We start from the raw sequence: 12,035 nt of genomic DNA on the forward strand, positions 1-12,035 counted from the left end.
TTTGTTGCGAGCCCAAACTAGAACACACATAATTACGTTTTTATTTACTTTCCAGGCTGCTGTGGCAGGCCCAGGCCTATGCATCAGGGCCCGAAGCGCAGCAACAGCAGCCTCAGGAGGGGAAGGACCCACTACTCAAGGACCCGTTCTATCCGCTCCTGCTCCACGCTAAAGGCGGCCGGCGGCGCCGCTGCCCGGCTCCCCCGCGGGCTCCCCCAGCCGTGAGGCGGCCGGCGGCCGTTCCTGGGAAAGCCAGCGCCTGTCCCCAGACCCGCCGCGGCTCCCTCTGCTCCACCGCAGCGGGCGGGCGGCCACCCCGCCCCGGAGCGGGGCCTGCCCAGCCGGGGCAGAGGCCGATCCTAGCGAGGCCTGGGGTGAGGGCGGGCCCGCGGCGCCGCCTCCTCTAGGAAACGGGGGCGAGAGCGGGAGCCGGGGGGTACACGGGGACGACACGCGACGGGGCACAGGGGCCCGCGGCAGCGCCCTCCCCCGCCGCCTCCCCCTCCAGGCAGCGCTGTGAGATGCCAGAGCCCTCCTCCGCGCCCGGCCCTGCCGAGGGAGCCCGCCCCGCCGGCGGCTCCTCCTCCTCCCCCGCCGCCGCTCTGCCAGCAGCCAGTCGGGCCTGAGACCCGCGCCCGGCTGCGGGGCCTGCCCTGAGCGCCGGCGGAGGGCGGGCAGGGGAGCGGGGGGGACCAGCACGGAGAAGCCCCGGAGACCGAGCCCGCCGCGGCACATGAGCTGACAGGATCCGTACCCGCTCCCCTCCGCGCAACAAAGACTGGGGAGCCCCTCTGCCCGCCGCGGGACGGGGCGGGGCGGGACGGGGCTGCCATGGGACCCTGAGGGCCGGCCCCCACAGGTAAGCGGCGGCCCTGACGGCGGTTGCCCGCCCGCCTCACCTGGCGCGCGAGGCGCCCCCCCACCTCGCGGGCGGGGCGGGGGTTTCACCCGGGCGGGGGCGGCGCGGGAGGGGGGGGCGGGCACCCCGCTTCCTTCCCTTCCCCCCGATTTGTGCTGGGGTGACTTTGTAAATCTTGGGGTTTGTTGCCCCCCCCCCCCCTCCGCGTGCGGTGTTACCGGGGGGCTGTTTGTTCTTCCGCGGGCCGCAACCCCGGCTCTGCGCGCGCCCCCCCGCCCGGGGCTCCGCGTGGCGGGGGGGGGGGGGGGGAACGACCCGCCGCCCTCGCGTCTCGCGCGCCCCGGCCGCCTTCCCCGCGCGTGCAGGGCGGGCGCCGCCGCGGCGGGGCGGGGGGTCTCCGGCGGGCGGGGCGGGGGCGGCCGCGCTCGGGTGCCGAGGGCGCGGGGCGGGGGGGGGGGCGCTGGCGCTGCCCGCAGACCGCCGGTTGTCCCCGCGCGGGGGTTCCTGCCCGGCGGGCAGCCTCGTTCGCCTCCGGTGCCTTCGTGTTACGTTCATGTTACGGCGAGCAAACAGTTACTGCCGTGCGGTTTTGTGCAGTGACCCCCCCTTCCTTCCCCTTCCTTCGCCCATAACACCCCCCCTTCCTTCCCCTTCCTTCGCCCATAACACCCCCCCCCCCCTTATGGACCAAGGCGTACTGACCGACCTTTGTCGCTGTTAAGAAGAATATTAAGGTGATTTTTTTATTATTATTTTTTTTTGTCGAAGCGCCATCCCGCTTACGAGCTGCTTTTCCCAAGCCAGATCGCTGCTGGCGATGGTAGGCAGCCCCCTCCCACCCGGGACTTGTCCACCGGGACAGTGGCTGCTGGAAGTTGTTGACAGCGGCGGGGGCGCGCACATGTGCCACACGCGGCCGAGGTTTACGGCTGGAAACTCCCGGTTGGAGCCCATGGAGCGCCATGGGGACACCCGCCGCTGGGTGAAAATTATCCCGGCAAGGCTGGTGTCTGAAGCTTTTTCTGGTTTGGGGAGTACTTCTTCCCGGTTTTGCTGCGTGTGGGTGCTGAGAGTGTGGTGCACTGGGGATGTAGGGGTCAGGAGGAGTTTGTGGGTAGCAGAAAGGGGTCCTAGGGACGTGGGCTGGGGGTGCAGGAGGGACTTGCAGGGAGCTGTGGTGGCACAGGGACAGGCAGGAGGTTGGAGAAGAGCGGGCAGAGGGTGAGCAAGAGTGATGGGAATGGGGGGCTGTGGACAGCCTGGGCAGGGGGCTTGGTCCCGCAAGTGCTCTCCCCTCTTGGTGTATATGGCACAGTGCAATGCTGCTGAAGAGAATGGATTTATGTTTGAGGGTTTTCTTTTTTCTTTATTTTCTTCAATTTGTTTTTTGGTTCATGACCCTTTCTGCTGTGGTAAGAAAATAACCTGTTCCTGGGCACGGCTAGCATGTTTCTTTATATGCCAAGTGGCTGCCTGGCTTGAGTCTTAGCACAGGCGCCCGTTAACCCTGGCTCTGTCCAACTGGAAGTGTCCCTGGGAAGGAGTCTTCCCCTGCACGGTCATGCATGGTTATCTTGGCTTGTGAGGGCACAGAAGAAACCACAGTTCCCTTTCAGAGGGAGGTGTTGGGCTGGACTTGATAATTGTGCTAGATCTCTTCTCTTTAAGTCAAAATTAAGCTTAGGTAAAGCTACAAGGTGAGGAGAAGCAACCCATCTGTTGCCCTCTGGGTGTCTGGTGCCTGTGAGGGCAGAAACAGCTCCGGTGAAGCCATTTGGGTTCAAGGTGGTGGGGCAGGACCATGGTTCAAGCAGTCAGAAACCGAACACACGCCAGGGAAGGCAGCAGGGAGAGAGGAAACTGAGGGTGTGTAGCAGCTTCTGGTGCAACCAGTGTGTCCCAAGACATTTCACTGCTCCTCTTGCTGCAGGCTTTGGAAAGAAAGGGAGTGCATGAGCGAGGAGGTTGGGTAGATACTGCTGTTTGCCTCAACTGTTCAAAGACTACCAGTCTGCCCACTCATGCTACCCCCACCCCAGCATTTTTAAGCAGTGGCATTCGGGTCCTTGTCGGTGTCCTTTGGGTGAACCAGATTTGCCAGTTTATGCATATCTTCATGCAGACTTGGACCTGGGGTTTATTTTTAATGAAAGCCATGAATCTTATGTAGTGTGATTTCAGTTAAAGGAGCTAATGCTCTAAACTGAGGCAAAACTGTGAAAGCAGCCATTACTGATTTTAATTGCTCTTTTTTCCCCAACCCCTTCTTTTTCTAAGATTCCTGTCCTGACTCCCCTCCCTTTGTGGATGTTTCTTGGTTATGGTGGGAAATGGAAGGGAATTTAGAGCTAAGAATGTGACTAGTTTTTAATGTAACCAGTTCTGTCACGAGGGCCTGGACTGGGACCCTGACAGTTTGTTTCATGTGGGTCATTAGCTGCCGTGGAAGACTAATGACTGTGGCTGAGAACTTGTGTTTTCACAAATAGGAGAAAAGGCTGGCTTTTCCCCAGAGTGGATGGGATGTTTCAAGTGAAAGTTAGTTCATCTGTCCCTTCCCTTCAAAAAAACGTACAGCACACTTTTGAAACTGAGTCATGAGGTACAATTTATTTCGAATATTTTAGGTTTATTATGAATTTGATGTACTTTGGCCACATGCTCACTGGAAACTGTAAGACAGTCTTGTTCCGATTTGCCCTCTCTGGGCTCGAGAAGGTGATGAGGGAGTTTCCTTGCTGCAGCCCTTTTGGATCTGAGCAGAGCAGAAGTGTCTTAAAAGGGTCGTGACAACTGCTGTACAATCCCCTCTCTGCAGAGGTGGTAGAGGAGCAACATAAACTGTCCAGCCCCGTCTTTCTGGGCAGCCGTTCCTGACAGGGGTGAGCTGGTAGCAGGTGAGGTTGGAAATGGGAAGGGGTGGAATATTTTGATGCCTTGTGCTCTGGACAAACTGGGAAGGGAGTGTGCGAGGCTCTTGTCCCATCAGCCAAGCTTGTGTCGAAGGCTGTGCTGCCTCCCCCCTGACAGACCAGCATTACCTTTTGACTCTCTCTGAGCTGTGCTTCTTGAGAGATGTAGCACAGGGTTGGATATGTGGTGTGTGGAGGGCAAATTCCCTCCAAAGTCACTGTCATGGAAGTCATAACATGGATGTGTAGATTCAGGGGTGATTATTAGTGTCTGATGACCTGGCCAGGATTATATCCCATACACTTGGTTCTTGCTTCAGGGTGAACCGAAAGGCTGTTGAAAATGTTTCTGGTAACTGCAAATAGGTGCAAATGTTAATCACTTGAAACAAGTCCTTAAAAATAAGAACAGACACTGATGCAGGCTATAGGCAGGAGAGTGAAAGAAGAGCTGCTATTTTTTGGGGTGTATTTTTAAAATCTCGTTTAATCCTGCATGTATGATTTTGTGAGAGACCCAGCAGCTCCAGTAGTTTATTCATTTATTTAAAACAGCTTTGTAGTTCACCTTGAAAACCACTTCCTGCCATATGGTTATATTATTTCCCTATGCCACGTTTTTTGCTAATTATCAAGACCATTTGCTTTAAAATAGGTGTTTTTAATTTCGCAGCCTTGTCTGCCTCTCCTGCTTGATCCTGCCCTGGAGTCAAGAGGTTGTGTCTGTTCATTCTCCATGGCAACAGGCTGTGATTTACTTATTTCAATTTAATTAAAAAGCAGCTATCAATTTCTAGGCATCTTATATGTTCCTTAAATTAGAAAAATATCAGTGGATCAGTCTCCACAACAGATCAGCTAACCTCAAAAATAAAATTCTGACCATGAGCCACCAATTTCTTTCCAAGTCTATCCCCTTTAGAAGAGTTTAGGAGAGAGCAGAGTGCCGTGGCCTGTCATCAGGTGGAGCAGATGAGGGCAGCTGGACTGGGGCTGTGGTAGGAGTCGAGTTCTGGACTCCTGTAGTGTTGCTGATAACATTGGTGTGCCAGTATAAACCACAGGGCTACCTGTTCAAGCCCATTAGGTTGCCTCTCTCCTCCTGCTGTTGTGCAGCTGTTGGGAAATTTTGTGGCTTGATGGGTTGGCGTGGACATCCCAGACCTTGCCTGAAAAGGGGTTTCTGGGTTGTGTGCTCTGTGTGTAGACTCCCACTTGCTGGGGCAGGTGCTTTCTGCAGCAGCTACATATGCTGAGCCATTTTTAGGGCTAGTGTGAGGTTGTGATGCTTTTGCAGGCTTGGATGAAAAGGGCACAAGTATCAGTGGGCACAAACATCTGTACTTGCTGCAGTGAAAATGCAGAAAATGGCAGTTCTGCTAGAAATGTTACTGTGTTTATCAGCTCTCCTCATATGAGAGATTTTGCAAGTCCAAATCCTTTGTGTTGCGTTTGATTTTTTGCTCCATCTTGAAGCCTGTCTGTTTTTTGATGTGTGCGCGATACGGCTTTTGGGTTTAAGCTAGTCACAGCACAGAAGCCCACAATGCCTTGTTGGTTTAAGCATGCCTGGTATTTGTATGCAGGCTAGAAATGAAGGCCTTAATCCTAAATTAGTTTTCTAAGCGCTGTGGTTGTACAAATACTAGTTTGTGTTAGTCAGGGATAAGGAAATGCATAAGCAATGACAGGCAACTGTTGGCTAAAGAGGGGATGGTATTAGGTAAGGACCTTGGGGGTGGATGAAGGAGTGTGGTGAATTTACTACCCTACAGGTATTAGGTTTGGTAGTAAATGGACGGAGTGGAACCAGCATAATTAAGGAGTGCCAAAATTAACACTCCTTTTTGTCTTCAATACCAACACCCCAATTCTTAATAGAATTATTTTCCCTTGAAGGGATTCAGGTGACTCAGCCTTTGGAGTACTAGTGTGCTGGTGGTGTTTTCTTGCTAGGAGAAGCTGGGCCTGCTGAGTTGTCGAACCAGACTCGGGTGCTATTTCTGGGCTCTGCTAATGTGTGGAAGAAGAAAAGTTGGCCATGCATTTTTATTAAGCCTTAAGGAGCAGTTATAATCAGAAGAGAGCCTGCACAAAACTGCACTTTTAATTTTTTTTTTTCCCTTTAGTGTTGCTACTCTGCTTTTTCAAACTCACTGCTGGCGATTTGAACAACAGATGTGGGTTCTTGCTTCTCCTAGCCCTGCCAAAGCCCGCAAGGTTATGGCAGAAAATGTTGGACTCTCTCCTGGCTTGCTGATCTTTAGCAATTAAAATTTCTAGCTGCAGGTTCCTGGTGAGCATGCACCAACTGGGAAGACCCTCTTTGAGCCTGTGAGGTTATCAGTTAAGCATGTGTTTACTCGTAAAGCGAGCATGTTTGGTCTATGGGATGCTGAGCGGTAAATCTGAAATCTCATGATGCTGTTCCTAATAAAAACAGAATAAACCAAAGCAAAACCTCAAAGCAAGCTTTTGTTTGATACTGTATTTAAGTAGATACATTCAAGGAATTTATATCCAACTGGTAACATCCTTAATTCGTTATTACTGCTTTTACTGGAGCACAGGCATGATCTGTATTCTTTAAGAGTTCATCTGTTCCTCTTGCTTATCCAGCTTTGAAGTAGACCTTGCTGATATTAATTTCTGCATAGCCTGTAACCTCATCTATAAAATGAAGGGAATACTTCATACAGGCAGCTGTGAAGTTACATTTATTGTCTGTAAATTGCTTTTAGTAATTGAGCAGAGGAGGTGGAGAGGAATAAAGACAGTGAAGTAATATGTGTTTGTTTTTGTTTTTGTGTTTTTTAATCAAAAAGAACTGCATTATTTTTGTTCATCTGATGATGTAGAAGCTGATAGGGAAAGAAAAATGCTTTATCAAGAGCACCCTGAAACTAATTGTTAAGTTTGTAATGAAAACAGACATTTCTGAGCATAGTGATGAAGGCAGCCATCTTGTTTAATAATAACAGAGTCCAGTTTAAGAATAGGTACAATTATTATTGGAAAACCTGCAGTACTTCTTGTATTTCTGTCTGGTTTGGGTCTGCTCAGTTTTAGTGTCATTCATTACCTACACGGCTGTCTTCAGCATCCAATTCGGAAATGTTGTTGTAGGTAGAGCCTAAGATTATTGGCAAACACCTCTATTGCAGGCTTTTCAGCTGGGCCCCTTGTTTTATGCTGACTGGTAAGCCCGTGAAGAACTAGGTGAAGCCTCAGTTTCACTTGGGTAATGATGGATTTTCTTGCTGCGATTGAACCAATCTAACTATGTGTTGTTGGTCGTGCCTTGCTCGTGGCTCTGTGGCCATTATTGCTTGCCTTATGCCGGCTCTGGTGCTGAACAGATCCAGCTTCTTCAGTGTTTGGAAAGCTGACTTGCCCAAAAATATAAAAAAGTGAATAGTTTTCTCCTGGGACTGAGAGCGGAACCTGCTCACCAGGTTTAGGCTCGTATCGGAGCTACCGCACAGGAGGGGCGAGATTTGTTTTGCCGGCGGTGAAAGGTAGGGAATGAAAGAAAGGTGGAAACGGGGCCCCGCTTTTCTGGCAGCAGTGAACTGTTAGCCTGGTTCAGCTGTAATGTGAAACCTCACCCTCAGCCTTCATTTTCAGGTCCCTCCCTTCCCCTCTCATTCTTTCCTCGGGATATACTCGCGTGCCTCCAGATGCTGACTCTGTTCTCAAGCAGTATTTTCAAAAGGGGGAAAAAGGGAAAAGGTTGAGTTCCACTGCCTCTGCAGCAAGAGACATACCACAGGTCCCGAGAGCCGCTTGCTAACAGCATCTTGCTATGAGCCTAAGAATTATTGTTGTTATTATTAGGCTGATATATTATTATTATTATTAAAGGGCTCAAAAATAGTAGCTGTAACCCTCCCCTATAAGAGGGCAAAAGGAGACTGCCTGAGGAGATAGCTGTGGGCAGAGTTTGGGAAAGAGCTTCCCTACATGTGGTGATGGCGGCTGTTTGGACTGAGGCCTTGAAGTTGGTGTGACCAGGTGGTCCCCGAGGCCTGGGGTAAATGGCAAGGGCAGGGAAATGTCCAGAGAGTTTCCTGCACACCTGTGGCGAGCCAGGCTTGAAGTTGGGTACCATGGCAGCAGGAGGAAGTCTCTCCGTCTCTGAACTGTGACTTAGAGTTGCTCCAGGTGCTGCTGCCTAACTAATTTGCAGGCACCAGCAGGAATTGGGAAGGCCTTGTGGGACACTGCTGTGGTATTGCAGAACGGTGCCATCTTGCTCCGGGGATGCGATGAAGCCAGGGTTGTGCTGAAGCTCAGACTGTGGGAGCTGGCCAAGGCGAACTTTGCTTCTGCTGACCAGTGTGAACAGCATTTCTGCTTTGGCTTTGCCGTTGATGGGTCAGTGAATCTGCATCAGCCCTTGCTGACTGTAGGGAGGGGGGATGTGTCACCGAACGAGATGCATGCCCAAGCATCTACTTAGCAGGGGCATGGTGTGGGTCAGAGTGCGCATTTGGGAGACTGCATGGAGGCATCTGTTGGCCTAGTGATTGCTTTACAGCTAAAGGAGCAGATACTGTGTCTGTCTGGTGAATTTTATACAGCATGAAAGTGAAGATGATGTCAGTGAAGAGTAGTGTGCCAGAGGCAGCAGGATGCAGTGAGCCTATGCATGTGTGGACTGACTGAGCGGCTGTACTAGCAGGAGGGGCAGGTTGCAGTTGGTGTGGTGCACAAATTAGAAATGTTTGTGCAGCCATTTTCAAATAAGAAAAGTAGTAGAGAGGGACAAGGAAAGTTGCTTCAACTTGAGGGTTGTTATAGATTTGTTTCATGCTGTACTGCAGTTGATCGGGGGTTTTTTTAAGCATTTAAGGCTAAATTTTTCTCATTGGTATGTGAAGACGTTATGGCAAGAGAAAGATTATTGTAGGGTTGTGTTGCTTTGCATGGTAAGATTGTACACTGGGTGGCTGTTACAGTGGATTTGTGTTCCAAGGATGGAGTGAATTAAAGGAAGAACCAGTGTATTGATACTAAATAATGGTGCCACTGGAGATGTTGAGCACAAAGTGTCTTTGTTTTCAAGGTTATGGTTTGTTTTTTTTTTTTTTAAATCCGACACACTTGTAAGCCAGCTGCAATATTTTTTTTCAAAAAGACATATTTATAAGAGAGGCGGCCATATAGAAAATGCTCTAAGTAATCTCATTGCAAAGTGTGTTTTTCTTCCATCCCCTTGCACATGCTTGCAGCCTCTGGGGAAGATGTTAGTGAAGGAGCTGGATAATCAGGGTCTTCTCCAGAGCTGCCATTGTTCTGATTGATGTCGTGGGTATTAGCTGGGGGATGTGTACAGATGCATAGGTTGGCTGGGGTTTCATCTCTGCGGTCTTCCTTTCTGTCACTCCTCCTGGATAGAGATATGTATCCTGGCACTTTTGTCTTCCACCTAGATCTCTTTCTCATCTCCTGTAAATACTGGCTGATTATTTTTTTTTGTTGCTTTTCTGGCAAATCTTCAATTGTGCTTGTAATGGGTGACTCTCCTCCTGTGCAGCTTAACCAGGCTCATGATGATGGGCATTCCTGTAAGGCAGTCTTTTCCTGAATCTTTTTGCTGAATTTTCATGTGATCTGCCCAGTCTGGGGACTTCTCTGCTGTTGTGTTGGTTGCTCTAGCGAAGATCCAGGTACCGTAGCTGACTCTAGCAATGCTCCAGCTTCCATGTGGAGTGCGAAGGAATGCAGTGAGAAGCAGCCGTTCCAGGGTCCTGTTTGTCCTCAGACTGGAAATGCTGAGGGCACATTAGAGTTCCTGTGTAGGACTGCAATAATTAAATAGTGCTGGTGGGAGAGGGAGTAGGAGATCATGTGATGGTCACTTCAGATAGATTAACAAAGAGGGGCTATTACGGTGCCAGCAGAAGACATCCTTCTGTGGAGGTTCCTAGCCAGGAAATATTTAAAAAAGCTGTTCCAGAGAGTGAGAGGAAAGCCTGATAGGTCTGTGCTATAATTAATTGCCCAGATACGACTGGAGGAGCAGCTTGGAGAAGGGAGCTCATATGTGAGCCGGGTGTGGCGTAGAGAGGGAAATGGGAATTTCCTGACTTCGGTTTGCAAAGCTCAAGTGTAGAAGGAATTTTAGACATAATAGGTGGAAAGAAGGACTAAAATTAATAGATAGTTCCATTTTTAGTTTTTTTTTTTTCTTTGCACTGCACGCTCCTTGCTAGTGTTAGTTGAACATCAATTGAAGCGGTACAGAGTATGCTTGGGAACTGGAGACATTAAGCAGAAAGAGAGAGTGAATCTGATTAGCTCTGCTTTTCGTGCATTAAGCAGAAAGATGGGCTGAAATGTGATTGCAAACAGATAATAGCAGCAGGCTCCTGAGGCACCACCATGACCCAGCATATGGGGTGATGGATCTAACCATGCCATAGAACTGTTTCTTGTAATAGAAGCTGCTTGTTTTTATGTTGCGGTTTCTGTTGTACTTTCTAATTATCCTATTCATTGCTGTCTGCCATTTTGAGCCTGGCCACGTGGGATGGCTCAGCCCCCTGGAATGTGTGCTCTGTTGAGCACTTCTGCCCTGAATAGTAACTGTAGCTCTGGTAGCCAAAGGGTGGGAGGGAAGAGGTGCCAAGGCTTGAGAGTCCTAGCTATTTCCCCCCCTATTTCCAAGAATAATGGAAGTAACAGCTGCTGCTTTTGCCACGCTGAGAAAGATGAGTACTAGTGTGGTCTGTAAAGCTTTTCCCTCTGGAAGTGCGAGTATTGGGGTTTATTGGGAGAAGGTTCCCAGTGACTTGAAAAAAGGGGCATCTATCAGTACCACTTAATAAATAAAAGCTGGCTTTGCTACACCAGCCACTTTCTTAGCAGAGATCCCAGAGCCACTCCCAGTCTGTGGCCTCTCTTCCACATGGAGCAAAAGCAGCAGAGAAAACAGGTTGGCAGAGACTTGGCTGGTGCAGGCTGGAATTGATACTGCTGATAGAGCATCCAACATCCCGGCATACTGCTGGGGGCCGTTTTCTGTGTTGATGTGGTAATCCCCCACAAAACCTGCTTTCCCTTCTCTCCACCCAAGGCTTTCGTTGATAGCCTAAAGAACCATTTTCAAATCTGGTGTGGGTTGGGGGAATGCAAAGGGAGTGGGAAGAACAGAGGTCTCCCTAAAATGTCTGGACAGTAGCATAGTAGTAAGAAGCTCACACGTGTGCGTATGTATGTATGTATTTTAAGGCCAGAAGGGGTGGGTCAGACTAGTGTTTCTGTGACCTTTTCTCAACTGTGTCTTGCCTTTCCTGCCTGCTGTCTCTCCTGGCCTGTCAGGGGACTTCCACTTCCTTCCTGCTGACCTGCTGGGCTGCAGGCAGCCTCCCTGCCCTTGTGGCAGCTCCCAGCTCTGGCTCTGAGCCCAGGCTAATAATCCCGACAGATTTTACTGGCTTGCTCTGCTCCATGCCTTGCTGTAAGGGACATGGTGTGTGAGGTTGTGGTTTGCATGACTTCTAGCATCACACTGGCCCTGGGATTCCACCCGCCGGCATTTGTGTGAAACCCAAACCCTTGTAATAAGCACTGGCTGAGCCTCTGGTAGAGCCTGGCTTTGCTCAGCAAGGCCTCTTGTGTCCCTACCTGCAGGTGATCGGCTAGCACAGATGTCACCCAAACACACCTCCTGATTGTCTCTGGCCGTCCGGATGATTGCCAGCAGTATGAGGTTTGGGTGGAAGTAGGAGGTGTTGATAGCTGGGAAAGGAAAAATTCATCAGGTACCAGAGAGGGTAATGAAGATCTCTTCTCACCACTCTTCCCACGCATCAAAGCACACTTTAAACAAACAACAAAAAAAAAGCATTCATCTTTGACCCCCATTAATGACTGGCTTGGTCTGTGTAAGAGTTTTATGAGTCTGCCGGTGCTCCCAAAGAGTTTAATTATTTAGAGCATGAGGTGGAATTTTGTGTTTTCACTGCTGATGGTCCAGGGTTCAGGCCCTGATGGGCCGGAGGGTTGGTTACAAAGGCAGTCTGGCTGGGTGTGCAACTGCTTGCTCTGAGGAGCCTGAGGGAGGCATGAGCTGCAGTCTGCAGTCCTTGTTAGGGCTGGGAGCATATCTTGCTCTCATTGTGTGAGCTGCACGTGACTCTGCCATGTCGAATTCAAAGTCTGTGTCCTTAATCTTGAGGGTACTTAATGGTCCAGACCCGAGATACCTTAAATGAGTACCTGAAGCTGCTGGGTGGGCACACTTGGGGCAGATCTTG

At 50.3% G+C, this 12,035-nt stretch overlaps 1 protein-coding gene across 7 annotated transcripts in view; it reads left to right on the forward strand.

The window, feature by feature from the left end:
* The first annotated feature begins 592 nt into the window (after positions 1–592).
* The window catches only part of TCF20 (transcription factor 20), a 131,491-nt gene continuing 120,048 nt past the window's right edge, over positions 593–12,035 (forward strand). For 6 of the 7 annotated variants that reach the window (XM_037387619.1, XM_037387625.1, XM_037387626.1 and 3 more), the window contains exon 1: positions 594–859. The gene's annotated coding sequence lies outside the window, so the exon portion shown is untranslated. Of the gene's footprint in view, positions 860–12,035 lie in introns of all 7 variants that reach the window. The other variant, XM_037387627.1, reaches the window with a different exon arrangement.

Source organism: Falco rusticolus, chromosome 5, assembly GCF_015220075.1.
Source record: "Falco rusticolus isolate bFalRus1 chromosome 5, bFalRus1.pri, whole genome shotgun sequence".
In the NCBI taxonomy this organism is placed as follows: Eukaryota; Metazoa; Chordata; class Aves; order Falconiformes; family Falconidae; genus Falco; species Falco rusticolus.